Below are 19667 nucleotides of genomic sequence, written 5' to 3' on the forward strand. Positions count from 1 at the left end.
ATAACTATCAGCAATTTGACAGCGTTTGAAAAATATTCCTATAAAGACACGATGGACAGAAATAGAAAATAAAAGGAAAGTCTTGGTTGATAGTTTTATAGAAAATGTTCAGGTCTATAAAAACCTCTGTTGTAAAAGTATCAAAGCCAGAAGCACCTACAAAACATTAGGAGTAGATGCAAATAACAATGTACCTAAATATTTCATTACATAATATAACTCACACATAAATCTAAGACTGCTTTGAATGCAGAAATATGATGTGTAATATTTTTCTCATATAATCAGTTCAGACAGCAGCAGAGTTAAAGCTCATTTATGTCCCCACACCTCTGCTGACTCGTACCACATTTTGAATTTCCCCTGGATGAGAAGCAAAGTTTTTTGATGACTGAAACACTGTACCTTGAATGAACAAAAAGTTTTGTTCATAGCCCTACATGTTGTTAGTTCATGCATAATGAGCTCTTGGCATGATTGTATGTAGATGTTTTACTCCCTCTGTGTTCAAGATAGGAAAATTTCGTATGGAAAGTGTTAGGAGGAAGCAATGGTAGTTGATGTATAACATAAACCCTATATATCTGTCTGCAGAAATAATTCAAAACAAATTAGCAAATTGAAAATCCCATTGTCTATTATTTATTTTATCAGTTTGCTCAGTAACTGTAAAAAATATTGGTATTTAAAAATAGAGATGACTGTTTTATAATTCCTCTTACTCCCATAGAAATGAACAAATTACTTTAATCATCCTATGTATTTGAGTTCCCAGGTTATGAGTACATCCATTTGAATATCTGAGTCATTCCTGTCAGCACAGTGAAAATCCACAAAAGAGCAAAAGTTATTAGTATTTGGTAGCTATTATTAAGTAGCCTAAAATAAATAAATTGATCATTTCTATCCAGTTCAAAATGAAAAGTGTCTATAATACCAAAAGGAATATTTATTATTTGAAATTTAGTTTCTGTTCCTCATTATATTGTTTGAACAGCAAATCTCATTTTTTACCAGCAGATGGAGACAGGAAAAATCAGAGTTATATTAAAACAGATACACACCAGAACCATTTCCAGCTAACAAGTTCTCTCCTTAACAAAAACATACACTACAATAACTAAACAAATAAGCTAGGACATGGCAGCAATGAGTCAAACTAATTGTAGACATAGATAACGAGAAAAAAAGATAATAAAGTGAAGTAAAATGGCAAATTAATTTACCCTTTGAGATAAATGACTAAAACTAAACAACAGATGCAAAGTTTGGTGTATTATGAAAGCTGAAGGTGACAAAAAGTTTCTCTTACTGGACTGGCTTGATAGATGAGTTCCATACAACCAATGCACAAAATCAATACTGAGCAGAAGTCCCTTTCTCCTTTAACTCTTGGACTGTTCCAGATGATGAGAAAGCACAAAAGCCAAATTTCTGTCCATAAACAGTGAGGAGTGAGTGTTGGATGCCCTGTAAGTCTAAAATATCCCATCCCAAAGGGCTCCTACTGGGGCATTTCAGGTGAGGCCATCATGGTGTGGATCACTAGCTCCATTAAATTAAGCTCTAGCAAGTAGAGAGAATGGGTTGTGAAACTCAACTTGCCAAACTGTAAAAGGAAGGTCTGTCACCTTGAGGCATGGTAAAATAGGCCCAGAGATTATTTCATGATACATAAAATATTTTCAAAGGTATTTTCAGAGGTTCCTTTCGTACGAATAGGATGATAGCCTGGCCAGTGGTCTCTGAGTTAAATATTTAATGCTCTTTGCATATTAAAGGGCAAAACCTTTCTTTCTCATCTTTCTTCAGAAGTGTATATGGATGGCAAGAGGTACAAACTGATGCAAAGGAAGTTCCACCTGAATATGAGGAAGAACTTCTCTACTGTGCAGTGTGTTCCACACACTGGAACAGATTGCCCAGAGAGGGTGTGGAGTTTGCCTTGCTGAAGATCTCGAGAACTGTCTGGACACAACCCTGTGCCATGTGCTTTGGGATGACCCTGCTTGAGCAGGGAGGTTGGGTCATAGGGTCACTGTGGTCCCTCCCAGCCTGACCCATGCTGTGACTCTGTGAAAGGTAGATCTATCATCAGTGAGAGTGCAGAAGATATTTGAACTAAAACATAGAGTGCATGTACTGACTCTTGAGTGTCCTACCAAAAACAAGGACATAGGAAACAAGAAGTAATTTCAAAAAGATGGCTGCATTCAACACCTTGAAGGAACAGCAGGAAACCCTGTGAGAAACACAGGACAGGCATAGCTCTGGTTGCAGTTCACTCTTCACAACTGAGGTCTGAATACCCTTTTCCCTCAACATCTGTTTGGTTTTTTTTTCCTTTGTTGTTTAAACATTTACACAATCCTTCTGAACAAAAGAGGGTCAGAAGCTGGGTCACACTTCACTGTTTGTGAAGTCCATAGCTGCAGGCTAACCAAACACCACTGGTTATGAAGCTGGATCTCCATCAGCAAGCGGGGCAAAGCTCCATGATACCAAGGAGCTCATGCCACACTGTAAGGATTTCAGGATATCTCTAACCTGGAACCTCTGCAATGGACACAATTCTGGTCACACCCAGTAGGTGGATATCTATCAAATGCCAGCTTTCTTTCACTGAAGGGAGTCTGTTTCTATACTGAAAAAATATTACACTGTGAAACAAAGCCCAGCAAGCGTGGTCAGGAGCTTTGTTCCAAAGATGTACTCATTTTCCAAACTAAAATGCCAATGTAAATGCAGACATAGCTTCCTTAATAAGGCAACAAGACAGGATTTTTGTAATGAACTTTACCCAAACTGATGAGAAAACTACATAACTACCTAGCTCAGGGACACACATGGCCCTGGTGTGACTCAGGAGATCAGAAAGAAGCTGAACAAACACTAATTTTGAAACAGAAACCTTATTTGTCACATTACTCCTTCCAAATGCTTCCCTCTCCAGCAAATTCCTGCCTACTTAGCCTGCTAAAAGAACAGATGATGCTTCCATCATTATATGCATTATATCAGATGTCCTTTTTTATATTAGTTTTTGACAGAGAAAGCAAATTAATGCTTTATTCTGTATACAAAAGTTCATTGAGTTGGTGTACTTAGCACATGAAAAAGTAAGGCAGGCACTACATGAACAATATTGAGTGAAATGTATATGACTATTTCAATTGAAGCAAAGCTAGAATTGGACAGAGAGAGAGAGGAAAAGCACATTTAATACATGCATGGTATTAAATGGTAGCTTGCATTTCAAAGCTGAAAAATTATGGCCAATTTATAATAATAATGACCATAACAAAGCAAAATCTGCAAATTGTAAAAGAAAGCAATTTCTTGAATTAATTTTTTTTGTTAACTTGAACTTAACTATAATTTATTTACAAATTCTTAATTTTGAAAAATTGTCTCAAAATTAATTTCTGATCTTAGGAAGTTTCAAAAGAGTTTTTTCTGAAGCTTATATTTTAAAAGAGAAGCAATAACTGTTTCTTTTTTTTCATAACTTGACTGTCTTATTTCCTGTTCCCTGAAGGATACCATCTCTTTTCTAATGGGTTAGTATCCTATTAGCAAGAATTAAGTTTTGACTTTGAAGTTTATTTTTTTTTCAAATGTTCATACAGGTCTGGAAACATCCAGCACACTTCACTTGCCCTCTTCAAACTCGTGTTTGGTAAGCAGCTGAGAGCTAATAAACCTAGCTTGGACATAAAGGGTAACTGAACAGAGATCCAAACTAACTGAAGCTTTTTTGTTTAAGTTCACATTCATGACCAAAGTTTTAGTGCATGCATTCCTTCTTCATGACTCATTAAAGGAGTCATCTAGGCATAAGGACCTTCTACCAGAATTTTCTCTAATACTGTGAATTCTAAGAAATTGCAGATTTTAAGCCTAAAAAGCTGTCAACATTTCAGTTCTACCACAAAACAATATGAAAATGTGTGAAAATTCATTCCATTAGAATAACATTTTATTCTTTTACTGAAAGCAAAACTGAACACAGAGGTAAGTACTAAGATAACTATAAGATTTTTCCTAAGACACTGAATAAATTTCAAAGAAGATATTCTGAGGCTGGAGGTAATCTTACTGTGTACAAATTTCTTCAGCTGTTAAAAAAACTGTAAAGACACCATCAGACTAAGTAAAAACAGTGAAGGATAACAACTCACTGAAGCACAAGTGTCCACTAAGTGTATGAATACTGAAATGACATTGTCTTTTTCATGTCTTTCTACTCTTCATACATTTTATCTGATAATTTTATCTGCCAAGCTGTGAACAGTTGCTCCAGGACTTTTCCAGAGAAGACTGCAATGCCAAGCTAAATGCTTGGCAGGGGATCTGCCTTTTCAATCTCACAGCTAATCTGGAAGGGTCAGCTACTCCTGAGTGTTTTAAAGGGAAGGGACTTCAGCTCCCCACTCCAACAGCTCAGCACACTGTACAGTCATTTCCATGAAACTTCCTTTCCAAAAGTTAGTAGCAATTATAATACATATACAACTTAGTTTTACTTTAGTCTCAGGTCTCAAAGACAGTTCTTTGTATCTGCTGAGGATGAAAAAATTTGCTTTATCCAAACAAGAGTGCAAGGATAAACCAACTAATTCTTTTTTTTTTTTTTTGACTGTAGAGGATTTTAAAATGAATGAGTGTGAATCTTAGTGTAAGCCTGCTTAGTATGTTCAGGGTTTTTTCCTAAATTATAAGATCAGGTATTGTCAACAGCTCAGCAAAAAGAAATGGGCAAGCTACTAAATAAATGTTAACTCTTAATGTTCCTGTCATGCTCCAAAAATGAACAATTGCTTAATTACAATTTAAAGTGTGCTATACTATAGAGTACAGGTATTCAAGCACTAGGGGAATGCAATGTAGATCTATAATGCCACCTTTTTTCAGACTGATGAAATGCAACTACTGTACACCAAAAATAACCTAACACTAAAGTGAAGCTTTAATAATAAGAACTCATTACCCCAAAGTGCTGCCTGTGAAATTATGTATATTATATATATATATATATAAAAATTATATTCTGGATACTTATAAGCCTCTGATGTAGGGGTGTTGGCAGAGGGAGCTTTTTTAATACATAATGTGAAATGCAAGTGCCAAGTGTTCAGTGCAATGAAGTGCCAAAAGCATACCACACCACAGATCAACCCTGCACAGTGACAAAATGTCTACATAAAAAAAATTGCCTCAAAATCCTAGCTAATTGGTAAAATATTTCAAAAAGTCAGGGAAAGAGGATGAATCAGAGAACTGCTGATGGGATATAGTGTTTTTGTGTCTAGGTCTCTAGCTGAAACTCCAGCGAGAGCTTTTGTCCCTGAAGTTGCATCCTCCTTTCACCTGCTGCCTATGTCAAGGAACAGCCTTGGGGTGGCAGGGAGGTGAAATGTGTGGCCTAATCTCTCCCAGGAATGTTTCTACAACAGCTGTTCACCTGCTTATACAAAATGAGTTCGTGGTCTCAGCACATCTCCCAGAGGACAGCTGTGTCCATCACCAAAACCACTGCTGTAACAGCCCATTAGGTGCCATTAATTGGTAACCTCATTAACATCATCAGTAAAGACACTGGGGATTTTGAGCTGCACTGGTGCTGTACAGGTAGCTTAAAGTACAGAAAACATCAGTGGTTTTGCACGACCCACACAAAGCTTTGGTGCTGATACAGCCCAAGCACTGGCTCAGCAGCCTCACTTGCAAGGCCAAGTGCAGAATAATGACAACTGTCCCCAGCTCCAGTGCCAAAGGGGACAGGAGTCTCCAGGGCATGTTCCACACATGGCATGGCTCTGTGACCACATTACCAACATACCTCCCACCCTGGAAATAAAGCTGCTTGTTGCAGGGGGCAAAGAGGTACTTCCCATTCCTGGAGTACAAATTAGCAGCCTCTAATGGAGATCCCTCTAGATTTCTGCAAGGACAAATGAGCAGAGATTATGAAGGGGCTCTCTGTAATTGCACAGGTAATGTTACCTGGCCAGGGACAGAGGCCACTGGAGACTCAGGGTCATATCAGTACAAGCAGAATGCAGGGTCACTGACTTCCACCTGCATGGGGTCTCAGCAGCAGCAGTGTGCCAGCCCTGATGACATACAAACAGAAGCAAAGTAAGAACTGTAGGGTTTAGGGTCTATTCTCAGATGTAGCAGCACAGTACCCAGAAAAATCAGGCAAAACATTGGATACACAATCTCTCTACCAGGTTTGAAAGAAAAGTAGTAAATATCATGTAAAATATTGGCAATAAGATTTTGGTGTAGCCAGCAATGCCGTGAGCCAAGTATCTAACCATGTCCCTCAGGAAAATTCTTCATGCAGGGGTGTAAAAGGTTTTCCTTCCAAAAAGACAGGGAAAAAACAGACGTTTTTTCATCCTCCCTCAGACCTGAGGGAAGGCTTGTACCCTCAAGTGTATCATCAAACTAAATTGATAAATAATGAATACTCCTTTTTTTTTTTTTTTTTTTTTTTTTTTAGTTTTGTTAATATTTGTATGTGTGTATGCACCGATCAGGTTTTATGAAATTACCTCAGTGGGCTTATGTGGGCCTCTTCAACAATTTATTTGTTGAGTTTTTCTTTTATTCAATTACATTTCCCCAATTCTACCACTTTTTTCACTCCAGCAACACTTTTCTCCCCTGGGTAACCCAGACAAGAACAAGTGCCAGATGCAAAAATCTTGTGTTTCTGTGAGGAAGCACTGTCACAGATAGTCAGATTACAGATTTACACCACTTTTTATTCCTTTTCCTCTTCTTCCCTTCCTCAACCATAAACAAAGTCTACAGCATGAAGAGGCCAATCCTTGCCAGCAGAACCAAGTTTTGAAAAACACTGCTCCACCATATGTTCAGTCCTGACCAGCGTGAATAGTTCGGAAGCTGACATCTGCAGATGGGGAGTTCATACCTCCGTTCAGCACAAACATGCTGCTACTGTACACTGAAGTCAATATTGGCCAGACTTTGCTTAGGAAAAATTTTCAACACTGATCTACAGTTTCACCTTGCCAACTAATTTTTGTTACACTGATGTAAATGAAATAGATATAAAAAGAATCTCAGAGAAAAATGGTGGTGCTGATTGAAAAAGGGAGTCCTTGTGAATCCTTTGGGTAATCTTCTTTAGAAAGAAAACTCTTCTGTATCAGATATTACATTGAAGCTGTTGGTGTATAGAAAACACTTGCTAATGTTTCATATGATGGAGCTTCAAGAAAGCCCACTAAACTCTATTTGGCCTGTAGGATTATGCACTACAAAGACACAAAGACCTCAGACAGTCCCCTGAACTTCTTTGAAGATCCAGTTAACTGCGTTTTTCTCCGAACAAGATATATCAAACTTGCAGTAAGCACTGTAAGAACCAAAGTCTTTCTTGCCTTTTTTGATGCCCTTCTTAAAGCAGCAAGAATACTCTACTTAAATGTTTGTAGGAGTGACATTGGTTCTTCTACAGAAATCCTAAGATAAAATGCATTGTCCCTGCTACTTCTACTTTTTCTCCCCCCTGCTCCTTTCTCATTCCATCTGCAGCTCCTCATGCACTCCAGACACTTTTTCCAGGGCTTAAACAGATTTATGGCTAGCAATTTCCACAGGGACTGTGTGTACGTTCTCTCAGGCATGCTCAGGCACCAACAGTCATCAGAGGGCTGGAAATCAAAATCTCTGTCAGTTGTGTCACTGGCAAGGAAATTTCATGAGTTCATGTTTGCTGTGTCTCTCATTCAGGCCCTTACTGTATAGCAGTGCCCTTCTTCAAAAGCCTGTATCTAAAGCCTCTGTGTAAATTTCCTTCAAAATGTTTTGCAGTCTTATCTTATATGCACATCTACCATTGATTATTAAATGGAAGAGGAAATGGAATCATCTTCCTTTATTATGTTGCTCTGAAACTAAAATGGGCAACGTCTGGACTGTAAATTCATAGTAGGAAGATGTTAGATGTTCAGTTATATGAATTTTACTCAGAGGTTTTCCTGCATCAAATTTGGAGCATGCCTGAGCAGCAAACAGTTCAAAACAATGGTAACTAGAACACAGACTTTTAAATTCTGTTACAGTGATTAAATTCAGCTTCCTAATTTTTACAGATATTAGCTACCTAATTTCTTTTTAGTGCAGAAAAGAGGAACATCCATCCCACTTCTGATCACTAATGATGCTGCCCACCACACCAATTCTTTTTCTAACAGAATTAAAGGAACAGCCAAATAATAAAGAGAACCATTATTACCTTAACAGCACAGCAAGAACTGGTGTTTTGAATAAGTAGGTAACCAGATTTGCCTATCTGATACATGATGAAAGACAAGGAATCAGAGTATTTGCAAGCTGAAGACTCTCTATTACTGAGATGCTTGCAAGTCTCTGCCTTGTCTCTGCAGGTCTCTCAGGCATGGCCATGAAATTACTACCACATACTAAGCTTTCCAGGCAAATAGATATAAGATATGATATGTTGTATGATATGATATATGATACTATTATATATAATATTAGCATACATATAGTACAGATGAGGAAAGAAAACATGCAGATCAGTCTGCTCTAATAAAATTCATGCTTATTTTGTCATACCTACAATGGGTAAAATGCACACTATACAAAGCTTTGTAATTAATAGTACAATTCTATGCTCAAAACATGAATCAAACACTGTATTAAAAATTCCCTGTGAGTATGCATCCTTACTTAAACTTTCTCTCTTTATATAAAAAAAAGTTTAAGTTCCTCAGTTGTTTATAAGGATGGGAAGAAGAGTTAAAACATAGAATTAGAATTCAATTATGTTTTAAACACAGTATACTGATTATATTATTCATGAGGCTCACAAGAATTTGGTGATCTGTCTCTCAGTATCTTACTTTAAAGTACAGTGTTCAAACTGTATCAAAACTGTAATTCACCTCAATTAAGTGACCTGTGCATTTTCTCACTCAACTGTATATATTGTCTGTACTAAATTAATGGGACACAGCACCTGGATGCCTTCAGTAAAGACAATAAAGTTCTCTTCCTCTCATGATATTCACAGATGTCTACAACTTGACTGACAGATGTGCCATCCAACCCAGAGCCGTTGGAATTGACAGTTAAGCTTGAATTTGTCATATGGGATCTCTTGAGATGGAAAGTACTATAGAAAATCAGGGACAGATGAAAGAAAAAGCAAATGGTCACTTAGTCCACCCCGACAGAAACGGGACTGTCTTCTGTTGCTCACAATGTAATTTCTTGTCTTGTCATAAATTACTCAACTCTGGTAGGTTTCTTCACTGCCTCTGAGACACTATTTTGCAGACTAGTAGAGGCAAACACAGAAACTTTGGCTGATCCTATGCCAAGAGCCTGCCACAAAAGCTTTGCAGAGTGCTGTGCTGCTGTTTCTTAGTTATGTTAACTTGGAGCACAGGCATGACACCAACCCTCCCTAGGACTCATTGGAGAATAAAGTTCTGCTGTCATACTAGATCACATCTGCTAAGAAGGAGTTAGCAAGGGCCTCTTGGTGGCAGTGAGAAATAGGTGATCACCTCCCTAAGGCTTTGTCATGTCACTGCCTTGTTTCCAGCTTATCTCCCAATTCCAGGAGCCCAATTTCTTCTTCTACCAAAAATAGCTTCCTTTGCAAGGGGTTCAGCACATTCTTTCTTCACAAATTATAGCATAATTTAAAATCCCATTGAAGAATCACAGAATATTCTGAGTTGGAAGGCACCCAAAGAATCATCAAATTCAGCTCTTAAGTGAATGGCCTCTACAGGGAGCACAACCCTGAAGATATAAACATCATGCTGTAACCAACATAGCTAAACTCAGGGTAACATGATTTTAATAAACTATGCCTCAGTCTTCCAAATTGTCCTATTCTCTCCAAAATGAGGCCTTGCATGCAAAGGACTAGGGGCACAACATCATCACTTTTCATTCCTCACATCAGAGATGGCTACAGTTATAAAGTTTCAAGTTTATCTCACAAGGAAAGCCAGCATCTGTTTTCATCTTGCTGACAACAAGAACAGCAATGTTTATATTCTGATGAACAAAACATTAACAAGGACTGAATTTTCAAATCCATATTTTGTTCCTCTATGCACCAATTCAGCATTAAACTGCATCTTCTGATATACTGCTATACATACAAGAAGCTGCAATTTGGTTATCTCGAATTTTCACGATTTCTTTATGTCAGGTTTGAGTCTTCCTGGACTACATTTCCCAAGACACACTGCAGGAGATCCCATGTTTTGTGAAACATTTAGTAAAACCAAGGATGCTAGTGTAGTAGAAATTCTTGTGTCGCATGTCTCTCTTTGTAAATATTTTGTACCTACTCCTTTGCTTGGACTTTATAGTAGCTAGTCACTCCAAAACGACTGAAAATATTTGATGCACTTGCACCAACCAGAGTCAGATATGAGTACTCCATCTACATAATTTAAGCCTTGCCTGCTCTAAGAAAAAGATCTATTTTCTTTATTCACAAATCACATATGCTACCCAAACCAAATACAAGGCCAATTGCAAGTAAACTCTAAATTTAAAATTGTATGTCTACAACTGCCAAACCAGCATCAAGAAGATTTTTTGAAAGACCATACAGGCAGGCCCTGTTCTGGTCTGTGCAAATGGCCTATTAAGTGCTGTATTTTTTGTGCTACAGCCTTTAAAAGGAAACGACGCAGTAATTTCCTGTCAAATCAAATCATTTATAGCATAACTTTTCATTGGGGCTATTCTGCATGTATCATGAAATTTGCTTTCTGGGGAGACAACAGGCACAGCTGCATGTCTGGTAAATATGTGTGCTTGTTTTCATGTGGGGATATACGTGAAATTAAATTCAATTTGATTTAACAGTATTTCACTGGCATGGCAAGCTGCTAAATGTAGCCTATGAAAAACGAACAGACCCTTGAGGTAGCTGTCACCAGCTGATACAATGAGTTTAGGATGGGGTTTCATTGTGTATCTGGGGTTTTATACCATCTATCTATTCCCTACCACTGTCCTTTTTCCATCTTGTTCAGTCATTTTTAACAGCAACCTGCCATCTGAGAGTACTTCACAACACAATGCCATCATTACACTCTCCCACAGGGGTCAGGAATATTTTTTTACTCAATTTTTTTTTGACAAATACATTTTGGGATTCCTGATGATACCACAAAAATCTTTTTGTATTTCACTCAGATTTTGGATGTTGATGTAAAAAGTATTGCTTCATTTAATTTTTTTCCAACTAGATTTTCTGCTCAGATACTCCTTTATTTCTCCCCCCCTTTTTCTCTGTCTCCTTGTTTCTGCTCATAGCTTATAGACATTCCTTCTCCATTCGGTGTATATTTCAGTCTGTATATTCACTATTAAGGTAACAGTGTCCAGTTGAGCATCCTATTGTTTGCCTCCATCCTTCCCAGACCTCAGTTATACAGAGCATCATGAATTACAATGACAGAATCACAGAACCACAGAATGGTTTGTGTTGGAAGGCACCTTAAAGATATTCTAGCTCCAATCTCCCTTCCATGTATGATTCCCTCATACAGCCTGGCCTGGAGCACTTCTGGGGATGGGACACTCACACTGCCCTGGGCAACCTGTTCCAGTGCCTCATCATCCTCATTGTAAAAAACCTCTTCCTCCTCTTCTACCCTTTTTCAGTTTAAAAAGGTTGTCCCTTGTTCTGGCACAACAGACCTAGTGAAAACTCTCTGTCCATCCTTCCTGCAAGAGCCCTTCAAGTACTGAAAGGCTACAATAAGCTCTCTCTGGTGCTTTCTCTTCTCCAGACTGAACAGCTCCAAGTCTCTCAGCCTGCCTTTGTAGGAGAGGTGCTCCAGCCCCCCAGTCCCTTCCCTGGACCCACTCCAACAGATCCATGCCTTTCTGTGCTGTGCACTGCAGTCCTGGACACAGCCCTCCAGACGGTCTCATGAGAGCAGAGCAGCAGGGTGGAGTCACCTCCCTCAATCTGCCAGTCAAACTGGAGGTGATGATTGTGATCAACTCAACTGATGCTATGCGTAACTCAAGCTATATCAATTCTCCAAATTAATCCTTGTGAGTTATTGATGCTGTAGTTACTGTAGCAATCTATTTTGCATTTTTGGTTCCACAGAAGTCGACCTATTACTATGAACAGGCCAAAAAAAAATGGAATTGATGCTACTTTAGCATTTGGTCCTCCTGTGTTGCAGCAGAAGGAATGTGTCCCAGTGAGATGGGACCTGGGAAATAGGGTCATCAGCAAGTTCACTAGAATGATCTCCTTCTCCAGATCTTGCTTTATGGTGCAGCACACACAGTTTTTTCAGGTTAAGCTTTTACAATCTGATTTGTAAACTTCAGAAACCGAATTTTCTCTACTCCCCTATTATGAGACTGAGCTTTATATAATTTAAGACATATTCAGTGTTCCTATCTCTATAATTAAATTTGTCTGGTTTTGTTGAGCACCTTCTGAATTTTTTTTCAAAGAGCTTACTAGGCAATATGTTGAAAGGATTCTGCTCAAATTACATCCTCACTTTGTTTTAAGGATAATTACTTAACTGATATTTGAATTAATGAAATAGGGTATGGAAAAATCACTAAATTGCCCTGAAAAATCTTACTATTTAGGAAAAAAAAAACCCTGATTATTTTATTTTCCAGTTTCTAAGTCTACAAGGTCCACTTGGGACATTTGCAGAGTTTAATGATGAAGTTCTCAAACATGAACCTGCAAGACCATTCGTTAATAAATCAACAGTCTCTAGAACCACACTAACTACCCACACTCTATATACTTATCAATTAAAATTCTGATAATGAAATATCCATGGTTCTTGATAGATTTTGAGAACTGACACAGAGTTGTTGCTAAGACAATCTTTTCTATACAACTGTGGGGATTGATAAAGGATTTTTGTATAAGAGGTTTTTTAACACAAAAGTAGAATTTTCACAAGCATTTTACTGGAGATGGGACTTTTAAAGAAAAAGTTACAAACACCATGGGACTCACAATGAAATTGCATCAGTTGATAAGACTCCATTTTTGAGCTACTTTGATACCCATAAAGAAACAGAAAGCTTCCTGATCTTTTCTGACATTGATATCTTTTGGATATAGATGCAGTTTTGTGGTTAGTTTTACATAAAGTTATTAAACTTTTATTTCTGTGTGGGATATTACTATTGGTCAGATATTTTCCTTACTTTTTAAGTCCCAGAAGCATTCTATTAAAGAAAAAAGGAGTCCTCCAGCTGTAGTCTCTGCCACATGAACCAGCATTTAGTGAAGCTGATAAAAAACAGTCTTCTCTTGTTATGGCTAAAAGAGAAACTTCTTCTAGTACTTGGGGCTAAAGACATTTCTCCTATCTATTCCCTCTCCCCAGCTTCCCAGCTGCCCCATCAGCTACATGGCAGAAGTGACCCACAAGTCTTCCTCAGAGGGACAAACCTGGCTTCAAAACATATTGTAATAATATTTGCCTATCAGGGGCCCAAGTCCATGTTTACCTATCACAACCATATGCAAATGTTTTTATTGCCTGTAAAAGCCAGTGTAATACCTTGAGGTCCAAAAACAGAACCACACTATTTTCAGAAACAGCTGTAACTATATACTAGGCTACATACCATACAGCCACATGGTAAAGAGCACCAGGCCTGGTAGCATGACATGTCTCAAGCGCTGGGTTCTGGCAAAATTACAAAGCAACAGTGAACACCAGCAGTAGTGACACTGACATGAGGTTTTATTTCCATTCCCTGCACTTCAAGTCACACCAACCACGACACATCACTATTTACAGCAAATATTTGTAGTTGTGGTGACACTGCACAGCCCTGCCCGCAGGGTCTTGTGTGGCAACACGGTGAAATTTCTTAGATTTGGGGTTTGTTTCCAAACTCAAGGGCTTCCTTAAGTCAAACTCACAATTCCCAAGGCCTGCAGGCTGCAGGTGTGCAGGACAGCCCCGATGGAAGAGGTACCAGCTGTACCATTGCATCCACACACCAGCACCCATCCACAGGAACACGGGAGCAGGGCCAGCACTGAAACCCATCCATGGCTGCCCAGCTCCTCCAGCAGAGCAGGGCATCACCAGCAAGTCCAGAGGTGGTGGCAAGAGCTCTGGAGCACCTCCCCTACAAATCCAGGCTGAGAAAGCTGGGGCTGCTCAGCCTGGAGAGGAAAAGGCTGTGTGGAGACCTCACAATGTCTGAAGGGGCCCACAGAGAAGCTGGAGAGGGACCCTTCATCAGGAGCTGCAGTGACAGGCCAAGGAGCAATGGGTACAAATTGAAAGAGGGGAAAGCTAGGTTAGATGTTAGCAAGAAATTCTTTGCTGTGAAGATGGTGAGACAAGGTTGCTCGGGGAGTTTGTGGAATGCCCCAACCCTGACAGTTTTAAAGGTCAGCATGGATAAGGCCTTGAGCAGCCTGGTCTGGTGGGAAGCGTCCCTGGCCATGGCAGAGGGTGTTTGGACTAGATGATGTTCAGGTTCCCTCCCAACCCTTAACATTCCGTGGTTCTATCACCCATCCACCTCCTGCGCAATGCTACACGTGCCCGCAGCAAGCACTACGCCGGGCAGGCACAGGACTGAAAACACACTGGAGACGATGTCTTATTGCAGCTCACAGCATTCCCTGCCCGCGCTGGGTGCAGGCTGGCGGCTGCGCGGGGGCTGTCGGTGCCCACCGGCCCTCCCCCGCCGCAGCCCTTTGCCCGGAGGGCTGGCACGGCCCGTCCGCCCGGGCTGCGGCGGCGGGGAGCGGCCCGCGGGGCGGCGGGGCCGCACAGGTGCTGCCGCAGCCCGTCGCCATGGGAACGGCGCGGCCGAGGGCGCGGCGGCCGGGCCGGCCGGGGAGCGGGTGTGGGGGTGTGTGTGGATGTGTATGGATGTGTGTGTGTGTGTGTGTCCCGGAGGTATTGCACTGTTTCCATAGGAACAGGCGGGGGGAGGCGATGGCGGCACAGCCGCACCCTCTCCCCGCTCCCCCTCCCCCGTGCCCTCAATGCCAGCCCGAGCCCTGAATCAATTAATGGAGCCGGCACCGGGCTGGGAGAGGGCTGTGCCCCCTCTCGGGACAGCCCCCGCACCCAGCTGGCGTGGCGGCCGCGCTGCTTCCCCAGGGGGAACCCCGGGACGCGGGTCCCCGAGGGTGGCCCGGCAGAGGGTCCCTCGCCCGGGGAGAGGCGCTGGGGAGCCCCGGCCGCACCCCGGGGACACCCGCGGGGAGAAGGGGCGGGGGACACGCACACAACAACAACACGACGCCGTCCCCGCACGGCTGTTTACGGCACCATATGGCTGCAGGGGGAGGGGTGAGGGACATGTCTGCCGAGCCGCCGCGCTCATTATGGCCCGCGGAGGCACGGTCACCCCGCGGGGGGACACCCCGCTCCCGGCACAGGGAGCCCGGCACGCCCCGCTGGGACTCCGGGAGCAAACACACAGCGGGCTGCCTGCCCTGCGGCCGCCGGAGAGGGGAAATTCGGCTCCCTTCCCCAAAGCTCTGTGGAGATCCTGTGTATTCATCTGAACGTTTGGGACAGAGCTCTGTTTTGGATCACAACGCGGTAATGCTTGAAACGTGAAAAGGAAAATCCAAAATAAAGAGGTCTCTCGGTTTGTTTTGGTGGTTTGGTTTTTTTTATAGGTGGGGTTTGAGACGAAAACCTGACCCGCTTCGGGGCATCTGTGTCTATGGTAGGCACATACAAAGGGCTGGGATGGAGGCCCTGGGCATCCAACGCCACCCCGAGATCCACAGCGATTAATGCTGTTTTTTCCAGCCGAGGCAGGCAGCCATTCATTTCAGAGTAATCCCTGCTGCTCGGTGCAGCGCGTCCTGCCTCTGGAGAGCTCTCTCGGCTGGGGCAGGGGAAATGCTCTGAAATGGCTTATGTCTTTCCTGGCAGTGATTCATAAGATAGGTGCTAAACCTTGCCATTATTAGAGAGATAAAATCCACAGACTATGGGGTCTGGTAATAGGCAACTATACTGTTATCCATATTACCTTGTAAAATTGAAGTATTGATTTTTTTAAAGCATGGTTTGCTACTTAGCAGACCAATCCCACTGCTATTGTAGTCAGTGAGATTTTGCTATTGACTTCGGTGGGAACAGCTTTTTGCCTTTAAAATGGTCTATTTCACATTATTATGGTAATATCGTTCAGAATTTCTTAAAATCTGCCTTCTTGGCCTTGGGCATTTTAAAAGATTTATGCAAAAATTGCTTCAGCTCAACTTCTTCACCTCATTTCTGCTTGTGTTTTGTCCAAAGTTTTGTTTGGATAAATCCAATAGATAACTTAGTGTTCCAGATGGTTGTGGGTGGACTGGACCTAATAGATTCTCCAGGTCCGTGTGTTTAAGTGTTTTTTGTTTTGGTTTGGCTTTTTAATTTTACAGAAGCCTAGATTTAGAAACTCGTTTGTAGATCTCCTGTTGTGTGCAGCTTTGAATGCATTTGGTTTCTCACCAAAATAGCATGCCTTCCAAAGCAAGATTAAAAATATTAAAATGCAGCCAGCACATGGAATGGTTCAGTTCAGCTGATGCCACATAAACGGGCTGATCCTCCTGCCCATAGATAACATACATCTGAATCTTGGCACCTGCCATTGGACTGGAATTCAAAATGAGAAACAGCAGGCCTTGAGGTCTGGAAATAAAGGCAGCACAGGAGGGGAAAAATGTTCCCTGCCTATTAGTAAATAATAAACTGCAGCCATAAAGACAAATGACAAGGATTGAGGAAAACACACTGTGGGCATCAGATAGGTATTGAGGCTATGACACAATGGTAAACACCTCCAAATTCAAAGTGCTAGGTGTATCTAGCACCTATATTAACTGTTTGCATATTTGTGTAACTGAAAGCTTTTTAGTATTTAGCAACATTCTGCTTAGCTACTTTTTGCTACATCATGCTGTGATCCTCATAGAAACAAATGTTGACTAATAGACTCCAATTTGTAATAAATGGATAAATGGTTTGGAATAGACATTTATCCAAAATTCTGCTAATATCAAATTTCCTTGAGAAAGTGCTTCCCCCTGTGCCTCCTCTGCCAAAAAAAAAAAAAAAACTGTTTCATCTTCCACACATTTTCCAGGCAGTTTTGTTATGCAGTTAATATCTTAAGGTTGTTCTGTGCTTTTAGGTAGCTGACAGGTATGCCTAGCTGCTTAAATACTACTTTTAAGTATCATCATCAGCCTTATTTATTATTACTACTATTAGTACTATTACTATTACTGGGAAATGTGTAATATGAGTCCTCCAGGCTTATTTTACTTTCCTCAGCCTCCATCTCTTCCAAGGCTGACTTTCTTGCTTTAAGGATCAGCTCATAGGAAGCTGTTAAGCCAAAGTTTGTTTTTACTTGATTGGCTTTAACACTTCACTCCATTTGTTCTCTCATCTCACTTTCCTTCCCCTCTTATTAGAAGCAGGATTGCTCTAATGCAAATATAGTTCAAAGAGACAGGAACAAGGGAAAGAGATCTGAATCCTCTTCATAGCAGATGTCCTAATGCAATATCCATGGAAAAGGGAGATTACTTTAAAACAAGCAAACAAACAAACTCAACAGTGTAATTGAGGGTGAATTTATGTGTTGGGTGTGTTTGCTTGGTAAGAGACACTCTTTTATTTGACTTAAATATCTGTATGGTTTAAAGGATTGAAATCAAACTCATTCTCTGGTTTGGTTTATTCCTCCTTGAACAATCAGAACTTGGGGATTTCTATAAGAGAGCTGCCTGCACAGTGCATTGCATTGAGTGCACTCTGATGTTGCAGAAGATTATAACCAAAGAGACTGGAACAGGGTGCCCTGGTGTTATTTTAGAGCTGAATTTCACCTTGCTGTTACTAAACCTTTCTAGATATTTTAACACATCTTTAAACTTTTCTATAGGCTTGTTAAGCACTGGTCTCTAGCACATTGGAATTTACTTTGGCAAAACCAAATAACACTTACATATTAATTATTCTTCCCAAATAGAAAAAAATATTGCCTATTGAGAGTATCCTATTGAGAGTTCAGTCATTGCTACCCAGTCAACCAATACCAACTGGTCAGGGCAGTGAGTGCCCAGGGTGGTGGTTTGTGGGTGGACTCCTCCCTCAGGCACTGACCATTGCAAAGCCCAAGCATCAGCCAGGGGCTGCATTATGTCTTCAGAACAGGGCCATAACCTTTGTGCCAAAAATTTCTTTAAAATTATTCATAGACCTTCTGCTGGTCCTATCCCAGGAAATTTCACCCAGCATGATTTAGGATGACGGGATGGATCCTTCAAAGCCTCGCAAATGTCACTGGCTTAACTCCTCCCAGCTTCCTTCAGCTACAGTTGTTCGGCTTTTTTGTAGGTCTGTTGGTTCACTCTTTGGGTCAATTATGCAAAATACTAATTTACTTTAAAATCATCTACACTGTACTTTACTTATTTGCCTGCTTTTAAATTACAGCAAGAATGATAAGTCAAATTCCTTGAATGTTTTGAAGTCTGTATATGTGAAATTTTTTCCTGACTTTACATCCATTAAAATTAAATTTGTTAAAAAGAAATCTTGTAATTACCTATAAATTCATTAAAGTTCAATGATAAGTAGCAGGAAAAATACAGAGTTCATTAAAATTCTATTAATTGAAATGTTCTACTTATTAATAAAATTTGACCCGCTTTCTCTTATTTAGGAATGCTTTTCCTACTCAGCTCTTGAAAGCCATTCTTTTGGTTCCAGATCAAAATATAAGATTCAATTAGGAATACAGGTAAAGCAGCATTTTCAGTTCTACCGTTTCCTAGAAGTCTGATGTATCTTGCCAAAATTGGGATAAAAAGAATAATACTGAAATTTGCTATATAGAGGAGCAATTAAAAAAGAAGAAAGTAGTCTTATTTTAACTAGCTTTATTCACTTCCAAAGCTAGTTTTACTTATATTGCTTTATAATTTGGTTAGATGCAAAGTTAACTATTTGAAAGCTCCCTGTATTCCCAGTTCAACTCTCAGTTACACCAAACAATGATAATGAGACCTTCTACATTAGTAAGATGTGGCTGAGGATTTGTGTAAGTTTTCCAAAACCACACAGGGTCAATGTGCAAGAAGTTTACAATAGATGTCTTTTTGAGAATTATGGTTTTTGATGCTCCATTCATATAGAATTTACTATCCCATTTCCTTGTTGGATAAGCCCAAATTGAGACAAAAAGGGATAAATAGATGAGATCTGTCTGAACTGCAGGTTTTAGATGGATGGCTGGCATTCAAATATAGCACTCATTAAAAGAATGCTGATTGTCTGCTCAATACAAATGAAATACTTCAGTAGTACAGCAACTATAGCCAGGGGGCTTTACTGAACTCTCAGAATATAAAAAGGTAAAGGTTATCAGGAGATGTCATTAAAAAAAAACAAAACTATGACTATGTCTAGATTAAGGGAGGAAGGAAGGAGCTACATTTTTTTTTTCCTTTTCCACTGCCTTTTCTTGAGAAATGCAATGGGCCAAGTAATCTAATTATATATATGCCATACTTCCTGGTCCCATTGGTCAAAAAGCAAAGCCTTTCAGAAACTGTCATCATTTGAATGAGC

At 40.4% G+C, this 19667-nt stretch overlaps 1 protein-coding gene across 4 annotated transcripts in view; it reads right to left on the minus strand.

Moving 5' to 3' along the window:
* NOL4 (nucleolar protein 4) overlaps window positions 1–19667 on the minus strand; it is a 185820-nt gene that overhangs the window by 155603 nt on the left and 10550 nt on the right. Inside the window, exon 1 of one of the 4 annotated variants that reach the window (XM_079302953.1) lies at window positions 9023–9076. The exons of the other annotated variants lie outside the window; for them this stretch is intronic. The gene's annotated coding sequence lies outside the window, so the exon portion shown is untranslated. Of the gene's footprint in view, window positions 1–9022; window positions 9077–19667 lie in introns of those variants that run through there. 4 annotated transcript variants of the gene reach the window in all.

Source organism: Erithacus rubecula, assembly GCF_903797595.1.
Source record: "Erithacus rubecula genome assembly, chromosome: 3".
NCBI classification, from domain to species: Eukaryota; Metazoa; Chordata; class Aves; order Passeriformes; family Muscicapidae; genus Erithacus; species Erithacus rubecula.